Below are 10,324 nucleotides of genomic sequence, written 5' to 3'. Positions count from 1 at the left end.
TCTTGAGTTACTGCTGGAGCTCAGGCTAGGAGTTTATCACCACCACTACTGCCACCAGTGGCTAATGAACTGTGATTTGGATTTTCATCTTCCTTTTTTCTTGCTCTTTTCTTTTACTGGCCATGAATACTTCAACCGCCTGTGAGGCTGAGTAGCTCCTTTCTTTTTAAAGTCCATCTTGACCAAATCTTTCCACTGTGTTTCTGACAAAAAGCAGTTCAGTGTGCAGGGATATACTTAGGACCTGGGAGGTCTCTGTTCTGCTCATTACTCTACCCCAGATAGCCACTGGATGAGTTACTTAGTCCCAATATGTGAAATAAGGACAGTACTACTTCTTGCACACCAACGGAATATACAGACAATAAAGATTCAAAGACAGCTGCCTTCCCAAACTTGGCTTTGACTCCTTTACCTATTGTGGTGCTCACGGTCAGCTAAAGTCACCAGCTGGAGAAGGTAATCCACATTGCAGAAGCCAAGAACCAGTAAATCAATCTTTGGAAGGTAGAAATATTTTCCAAACCATAAAGAAACATGAATTTCACTGTTGTACAAGAGGAGTTTTTAGAGGAGTGGCATAAATTCAACGAGTGGACTAGGGAGTGGTATCCTCTGAGGAAGCGCCTTTCAGAACAAGTATCCCTGTGACTAACACCTCTGACTAGTTTTACAGAAAGAGACAGATGTGACCAGATGCCTTTTATGAGTAAAACCCACTGAGGAGTGGGAAGCCTCATCTGCTTTAATTGTGCCCACTTGGCTCCTTCTTGTCAATGAATCACTTTCCCTTATCAAACTTGTTTCGGCTTTCAGGGGACTTGACCTTTCTGAATTATACACAGAGCTCTTGTGTAACAGCCCTTATATCAGTGTGTTTACCATCTGTTCTCCCTTTTCAAATGCAGACATGTGTTACTGTTTATCCACTATGTGTCACCAGTTTACTACAACAAATTCAGTCAAGTGGAAATCAGGTCAAGGTGAAATTTATTTCAGGCGCTTTTGTTCCACTTCATTTTACAGCTTGCCACATGCTAATCATATGAATTCTGAACAAGGATCAAAAAAATAAATAAAATTATGTTCTGGCTTCTGACTGACATTTTCAATGGATTGTTTCATTCACCTTTTGGAAAACCTCATACTGTACTTGGCTTCACTGAAAAATGTAGCTGCTGGAAAGTTTTAGCAGATTGTTGGACAACATGGAGGGCCAAAGCTGCACCCTTAATGCAAAACCACAAAAAACAAAGGAGGTATATTCTTTGTATTTTAATGTTATATGGTGAAGAGAGAAGTTGTATACGTCCCCTCCTTTCCCCATGTGTACTGAATGCGAGGAACGTAATGCAAAATCCTGCAAAAAAAGGTCCACACCCACTGTGTAAAATCTTACCACAACCCTGAAGATAATGCAAGTTTTCCTTTCATTCCCTGGAAATAAGTCTGCATTTTGCCTTTGAGTTACTGAACAATAAAATCTCATTAACTAGTACTACTACTAATTATAATTCTGTGATAATGGGGCATAAAGAAAGGTTCAGAAGTTAAATGACTTCAGAGGACATGTAAGAGAGGGTGCCTATGACCCAGGGCTCCCATGACCACTGCCAGTCAAGGAAGTATGGTGGGTGTATTCAGCACTTTAGCCCTCAGAGAATACCTCAGAACATTTACTTGGATTGTGCAAATTGGCCTTAGCTGTGGAAACTTCATGAACTGCTTTCTCCAGAAAAAGTAATTTTGCAGACCTAAAAGTACATACCACAGCTATTACTGCTGTACTTGTGCAAAGAATCCCTTCCTCTTTACATAAATTACTTTTTTCTGTAAACCCCTGAGAAAGTTTAAATCCAGAAAGCTTTAAGACATTGAAATTAAGTGAACACACTTTTTCCTTAAAATATGCAGTTCTTTCACATGATTATACTACTCAGTATTAGCTTTTGTGCAGCAGTCCAGTTTTATCAATTAAAAAACAAAACAAAACAAAACAAAAACATGAAAACGTTTCATTTGCCCCCAATGGGGGCATTTTCTGTTCACTTATTTTTTACTGTTTCAAATGTGGTTTGTGATGTTTTACTAGCAATCATGATCTGGTCTGCAGGTCAAAGAACTTTTAGCAGATAATAGTAAATGGCATTAGCCCCAGTAACAGCAAATGGAATCGTGAGCCATGAAGACAGATGCACTTTTCTCTCTTCCCCCTGCTTTACCCACATATTGCTCTACAGTAAGATTGGGCAAGGATTAGTTTGAGTAAATCTATTGTCACAGGTTAGATCAGTGTAGAATACCAACTCTGTTTATAGAACACGTTGATGAACACGTTGGTGGGATAAAATCTAAATTAATTGGAAATATGGGTTTATAACATTTATTCATATTGCATAAAGATTCACAGTTTTGCTGGTTTCCACCTGTGCAAGTGCTGAATATTTTCACAAAGCTGTGTCGTGCTGCTTAGAGTTGCAACCCATGTTACAGATTGTATGTTGCCATTTTTAAAGAAACTAACACAAACGCACATGCAATTAAACATTATAAGACACTAGAATTATTTTACTTGTGACAAAATATTTATATTTCAGTAATGTGAAAACCAATCATGTATCATAGAGCCTCACTGAGCTAAGTTAAAACAAATTGCTAGTCCTGGTCCATATGAACATGTGATTTATCTTTACACGATGATACCATCGTAAACCCATCAGGAGAATGGAGGGTGCATGCTGAATATGGGGTTTTTATGGTACTTCCATTTCCAACAATGAATAGAAGTCTCAAAGCCAGCTGCTAGTCCCACAGGAATCCCTGTGCTGTCAGTGGACATAAGGTCTCCTACAGGATGATGCAGAACAAAAGCCTACACATCCTCTCTTGTTTCCTTAGCAAGACCATCCAGATTTCCAGGTACACACCCATTTTCTGTGTGGTAACAGATCTACTGTCAAGGAGCCTCAAAAAGAAATTTAGATGCTGCTGGAACTAATGGAGTTTTGCTACAAATTTAAAGGAAGACAGGACTTTGCAGCCTTTTTCTGCTCCATTCTGCATTTATACATTCCAACCTATTGGTTGGTCTTCAGAAAAATACCACCTGTGACAACACTATTTTTAGTACCTGCAAGTTGAGGATTTAAATATTTATTTCTTTTCTCTAGGCCCGATGTACCTCTTACTAAGTGAGTTTTGTCTGGGGAGAAAACGGGTAGGAGCTTTTAAACATGGTAAACACATTTTTAGACTCGTGATGTGTGAGTTGACCTTGACTGAAAGCAAGGTGCCCACCGAGCTGTTCTATCACTCCTCTTTGCAGCAGGACAGGGTGAGAAGAAAACAAGATGGAAAAAAAACTCTTGTGGATCAAGATAACGGCAGTTTAATACAGATGCAAGGGGGAAAAGATTTTATTCTCTGCTTCCCTTCAGCAGGTGATGTTCTGGGAAGTAGGGCTTCAGTGTGCGTAGCAGTTGTTCCAGAAGACAAAGGTAAATAACAAATGTCCCCCTTCCTCCTCTTTTCTCGTAGCTTTTATTGTGAGCAGACATCATCTGGTATGGAATACCCCTTTGGTCAATTTGTGCCAGCCCTCCTGGCTGTGTCCTCTCCCAGGCTCTTGCCCACCCTCAGCCTGCTGGTGAGGAGGGAATGGTGGAGGGACAGCCTTGATGCTATATGAGCACTGCTGAGCAGCAGCCGAAAAACTGATGTGTTATCAACACCTTTCTTGCTACCAGCTATGGTAGCACAGGGTTATGAGGGTTGTTATGGGGGAAATTAACTCCACCTCAGCAAGATCCAATACACTTCATTATTGACATAAATTGAATAATGTTTTCTGAAGAGTTGTATTTTTATAAGCAGAAATTAACTCAGTGAATGGAAGAGTTCCTACAGAATACTTAAATTCCTGCAGAATTTGGTAATTTTTAAAATCAGAATAGGGTAATGGGTCTGAGACCACCACCAGGAAACTCAGAACAACTGTGATCACTAGAATTGATTTCTCCTCTTTTTTTCCCAAGGTGTACACTGCAGTATGGATGCTTAGGTCACAGCTCTGTTAAGTTATTGAGCTGGGAATACAGCACTCCTTGAGGCTCCTCCAGCATTATGGTAAAGAAACATAAAACAGATTCAAAATCAAAGCACAGCAAAATATGTATTTCTACCTTTCCCCTGTCTATGCTGAATTCTTAGACAACCTTCATACATGGAATACAGCTGTAAAAGGAAAGACCGCTACTGAATATTTGACCTTTGTAACCTGGCACCAGTCTCACAGCTCAGTACAAAGGCTCACCTTCCCTTCCTGCACCATCCTCTGCGTGACTGAGATCAGCAACCCTCAACTCTGATCGTGACTGCTATAAACCTCAGCTGTGATTATGACTGCTATAAATCTCAGGTGTCAGCTTCTAATCAGTTCCACAATTTATCACCTACCCTGTACCCAGCAGAAGAGCTACATAAAGTGATGCCTTCCTTTGTAATATTCAAGCCTTATATTTGTGGTACTGTGACCAACGCTTAGCTTCCTCATTAAATTAATAAAGGATATTGTCCTGAACTCAGCAGTAGCAGTCATTTTTTTTTCTCCTCCCTGTAGATGTATTTGAAAAAGTTTCTGCACCTTTACTTGTTATGTACTTAATTTTTTCAAAATGATTACAATTACAAAATAATAAAGATACTGTTGGCTCAGCCCTGGATACCTAATGTTGTTCCCTTTTGAATATAAAGAAAAAACAATAACTTTATATTATGTCCACAATAATATAAAAAAGGAAATAAATAAAAAAAAAAGAAGAACTATTTGTAAGTCCCAAAAGATTGTTTGTATAAAACTGCATGGTCTCTCACACAGAATTCTTATGTTAGGCTTATACAGAACAGTCTACAAAAGATATCTTATTGTTCCAGTGAATAAAAGGTTAAAATTATCTGTCCCATAGAAATATTTGAAAAGTGCCTGTGTTGCATCCCTGGTAATGTGGGTAATGTTAAAAACTAATAAAGCTCAAGAAGCAAATCTCTCATCATAAGTAACTGCCAGAATGACTTCACTTGTACATTATTTTGTAATGTGATATAGAATGACCTTATATAAACCTTGTCGTTTATAATATGATTCACAATAATTCATTTGCTTTCAGGAAGAGTTTCAGCACTGGTTATTTCACTGCATACACTCTCATTAAAAATTTATTCCATTACTAGTTTTAAAGATGGTATTTATATGCAGTATAAATCAAAGCAGATTCTATGAAACATGAACAAAATACTGAGTGGGGTAACTTAATTTTTTTTTTGTCTGAAAAATAATCACATTCTGGAAAATTATTCCATCACCCTCCAGTCAGTTTCCCACTTTTCACCTAACACTGCTGGAATACTAAGATGATCATTCCTCACCTTTTGCTTGTTTTACCTTCAATGCCACTTCAAATCACATTTCTGCATAACAGAAATAAAATAACTGCAATTACCAGACAAAAAAATGTCCATTGAATAAATTCATAACTTCAATATCAAGTTCACCAATTGATCATCACTAGATAGAGACATTAATTACAATAACTTTATCTAAGGAAGCACAGACATGTCTGGAAGGACTTTGTAGAACATATTGGTACCATGATTGAGGCATTTCAAATTTAATATTACACTTATCACCTATATACAACAGCTACATTTCTCTCACCTTCACTCATAGATTTCTCCTCCTTTGGCTGGGTATTCCCATCTGTTAATCCTTTCCTCTTTTTGGATTTTCACTTTTCCCTCTATAAAGTGTAAAGGCATTTGTTGCAAACCCTGAGAATGTGACCCTGGAGCACCAGTAGAGCTCACCCAACTGAGACCTCCTCTAAAGCATATTTACTGAGTCAGACCTCTGCACCAGGCCTGAATTAAATCTGCTCATACTCAGTAAGTTCCCTTTCAATGTGCTTCAGTGACCTTCAGCTCAGGTAGTTTGTAAGTCAGAAGGAATGCAGCAGAGGCAGTCTCCTCAATGAGGAAGTGGAGTTTGCAAGTGTGGAGATGATGTCCTTGTCCCAACTCAGAGTCCCCATCTGAGCTTGGCCAGCTGGTTGGACCACAGAACACAGATGCAGTACACCACAGGACTCTCAGCAGAGATGTTACCTGAGATCCTGGAAGCAGTACAGCTGTGCTGGCGTGCAGCGCTGGAGTCTTTCCTGTAGCGGTGTCAGAGCTCTCCTGTTTCTAACTCCCTCGGGCATCCCAGTGTGCCTGCACTGTGTGCCATGTGCTCCCACACAGGTGTCCTGATTTCCTCATCTGCACTTAGAGGCAGCAGAAGAGAAGTGCATTAAGACTGATAAACTCTCATTAAAGTGGAAGTGGAAGCCCAAAGGATAATCAAAATTACATATGCACAGTGATGCAGTATTATTTTTGCAGAATAAGGAAATGAAAGACCTAGATAAAACTCAATATTGAGAAAAAAGTTATTTTAAGTATAGTTGATTTGAACAGCATCTCTGAACTTTTAATTTTTACCCAAACATTCTGTTTTATTTTTCAGAAGAGGTTCAACCTACTTGTAAGAAACAAGAAGAGAACTAGGAAAAAAAGAAAACTTCCAAAAGGAAACAATCAGTCCCAGAAACATCATAAAAATAAAGAATTAGGCAATACATCCAAAAAAGAAAAAAAGGCTAATATAATGAAAATGTCTGTAACTATGGAGATAATATACTTTGAAGCAACCTGCTTATAACAAAGTTTCACTTACTGGATTACTTAAAGTATTTAATAACTTGTAGTTCTGCCAAAGCTCAGACTAAACTATAGTTATTTTCCCTGTCAAAACTATTCAGCTGTGCAATGTCAAGCCACCAGAAGTGTTCTTTATTACATCCATATGAGAAAATCTAACCACATTTCATTTTTGTAAAGTAACAGTTTTCTTTTTGTTAGCATGCTATGAATGTATTCAGAGATCAAAAAGCTGTTATTTAAAACAAAATATTAGATTGGTTCAAATTAAAAACTAATTGTATTCATTTGTTTAACTGGGAAGACAATGAGCAATCAAGCTTTGTGATTGCAAATAACACAGATTAATGACATAGCAAATGAATTTATGAAACATAGGTGTATTTGTAAAGATTCATTTTAAATATATTCATTAATAGTAATCTTCTAGCTTTCAGGAACAGACATTTAAACATTAGGATAAATTGAACATAATAATATCATCTGAAAGTTTTGTTGCTTAAATGTGAAAGGATCATCTGCCTATAGGTCCAGGTCACCTTGTGAAAAGAAATACCTCATCTGACATTCAGAATGCACAAGAAAAGTTTACACGTGCAGATCATGAAGCATGAAGTTCTCCTTTTTGACATTATACCTGATTTTTAGCCTTCTATGTAGTAACTTATTAAGATGCCTTTAAAGTGTTTCACCTCCTATTGCACCTGGTAGTTCAGTTCAAAATCAAAATATTGTATGAATGTGACCAATAAAATTAGAAAAATTAGGTAATTTGAGATTTTTCTTGAGAGATCTTGAGTGAGGGCAGATGAAGCCTTCTGAAAATATGATCTCTTGTTTAACAAGCCGCTGAAGTTATAAAATCCTGTCACTTGCTCCTTTGGGCCAAATCTAAATTTGCTCTGATACATTACAAAGTATTACCTTGCACTTGTGCCACCCTGAAAAAACTGTGGGCTGAATGGTGGAAAAAAAAAAGAAATCTTCAGGTTTGACTACTTTTTTTGTTATCATTTATTTTGTCCATAATTGATGAACAAATGGGCTTACAGTCTTCACAGATTAATTTTGGTATTGCAATGGAGAACTCTGAACCTTTACAGAATAAAATCTTGGAGAGAATTGCCACTTCCTTTATGTTTGTAAGTCTCAAATACTTTCTAAGAAAACGATGCCTGCACACACATCCAGACAAAGCATTTGTTTCAGTGCCAATCATTTAACTATTAAACATATGATTTTCTATGCTTTAAAGTCAGCCATTGCTTAGCCTATCTATCTTTTCTGCAGAAATTCCACATGCAGTGGATTGTATTTAGCCAACCATAATTAGCACTTTTATTGCACACAACGTCTTACACAATAAAAGCTCATGGAGAGTGAGGTCTACAGAGGAAAAAGGAACAGAAAACACCTTTAGAGAGTGCAGGCAGAAGACTGTAGAAATAAGGAAAGGTACTGAAAGGTGAAAAAGAAGAGGCAATAGTCTGTGTGCTGCCACATGGAAACCATAGGAAGACAGCATCAAGAAAAAGTTAACAGAAGCATTTACAAGAAACATATGGCTTTGTAGTGAAAACAACACACAGAAGGAATGTAAAGCTGGTGAAGAAGCTGTAACAGCTAAACATAACAAAAGTAGACAGAAACTGCTGAAAAAGATGGTGCTGCTGATATTTCTTGGGATGACTTTCTGAGAAAGATCTCTCAATATCAAGGTTTTAGGTAGAAATACTAGCAAAACTTTACTGCATTAATATGTAATGAAGCTGACAAATACAATTATGTGAGCATTCATTATTCAGTAGCTATTCATTAGGACCTGTCACATGTAATGTGACATGAATACTCCACACATATCTGGATGTGTCACAGACCTGCTTCTGCTTTGGTGCTGGCCACTTCCTGCACAGCTCCCAAGAACTGTTTCTTTAAAGTCTACTCGAACTGAATTCAGTAGAGAACCTCACATCAATTTTAATGTACAAGAATTTTTCCAATTAGAATATAAAAAAAAAATTCTCTTTCCAGTCCATCTTCTGGAATACATTTATTTTTAAAATGTGTTTTTAGAAGACTATTTTAAACCCATGGGCAGCCTATTAGTTTTTTTATCTTGCTGGGTCATTACCACAGAATTAGCAATAGCAGAACCCTCCACTGCATATTCAGCATGCAGTACAGACTTCTGCTGAGCCCTAAGGGAATATAATCCCACAAGGAAGGAAAAATATTCCTCTTTTCTTTTTCCACAGTGTTGTATTCCTCTTTTCTTTTTCCACAGGGTTGTTTTCATTTCCTCCTGCCTTCCGCTGGAAGACATCAGACCTTCCCAAGAGGCCAACTTCAGAAACTGAAAGCCAGATGACCTACAACAGAGAGACCTATGGTGCTGTTCTTCTTTTTATATTTATTCAACTTCTCCTGCATGCAAAAACTACATAGAAGAATGAAGGAGAAATGTTTTTTAATTATTCCATTTAATCACAGGCAGAAGCTATGCTATGAGATTGACTTTATTTTATTGTACATGATGACTTCTGCAAATGATCCAATATTAATGCAAGTAGACAGGAAACAAAGGCAACCAGCAGGTCAAAAGTACAGTAGACTTGCTATGCCTGTCTGCATAGCTTGTCCTCAGCACAGAAGACAGGGAACTGTGCAACACTGGCAAAAAAGCGATAGGAAGAAGCCAGCCCTCAAGTATGACCATGAAGCAGCCCATCAAAATGTTATAACTAAACTTTCAAGAGTTTGAAATAAATGTTTATAATAGTTCTGTTTTTCCTCTTTGATATTTTGAAATTCTTTGTAAAGGTGCTATGCAACCTTATTTACTTCTACATCCCTATCTCCTGAAAGGTCACAATAGAAGTATAAAATTACTTGAATAGTACATAAATGAAATTATCATAAACTATTTTTACAGATGGTGTTCTTATTTCAGAAAGCAGATGTTAAAATCCAAAAATATTAAAGTCAATGCCATGGTCAGTGACAAAAAATGCAAATGTTCCATGAGAGCTATGTTCCAAGTTAAACTATGGTGCTCTGTGATCACAACCCCCTCAACATTTTCTTAATAGAAAATAATTCTTGCACAGCTTCTGCCTTCAAAGCTTGCCATGGAGAATATGATTTATCTCATGAAATATTCACTATTTAAAGATTAGCTTTTAGCTGAAGTCACTTTCCTAATTAATGAATACCTTACCCCTAGAAGATTAATTTTATCTCAATCTATGAGCTGTAAGTCACTAGTTCCAGAAGAAATGTCATCTGCCAGTTTCCTCCAGGGAATACCAAGGCAGGACACCCAGACCTATGGCTCAGGCTACATATGTAACTTGCAGACGTCCAAAGTGACATCAAGCAAATCCCCTCATTTAAATACATCAATACAGTTGAATGGCATGAAATGCCTCTCTGTCTTATTTTATATTAGGCCTCATGTCAGCAGACATTAAACGGTGTAACAGGGCATGTGACTTCACTGTGCCTACTCACCCTTACAGCAGAGAATGGATTAGTACTAATATTAAGGGCTGGGATTTTGATAAATCTG

General features: G+C 37.5%; 1 long non-coding RNA gene across 1 annotated transcript; it reads left to right on the top strand.

Moving 5' to 3' along the window:
• Positions 1-316: 316 nt before the first annotated feature.
• On the top strand, positions 317-9,537 carry LOC133213893 (uncharacterized). The gene is made up of 2 exons (XR_009725926.1): positions 317-1,259; positions 9,041-9,537. It is a non-coding gene; the product is annotated as an uncharacterized LOC133213893 (long non-coding RNA).
• Positions 9,538-10,324: the final 787 nt, after the last annotated feature.

This window comes from Neopsephotus bourkii, unplaced genomic scaffold (genome assembly GCF_033783945.1).
Source record: "Neopsephotus bourkii isolate Nb327-2 ecotype Australia unplaced genomic scaffold, CSIRO-AGI_Nbou_v1 NB_855, whole genome shotgun sequence".
In the NCBI taxonomy this organism is placed as follows: Eukaryota; Metazoa; Chordata; class Aves; order Psittaciformes; family Psittacidae; genus Neopsephotus; species Neopsephotus bourkii.
This window is presented reverse-complemented; position numbering and strand designations above follow the sequence as displayed.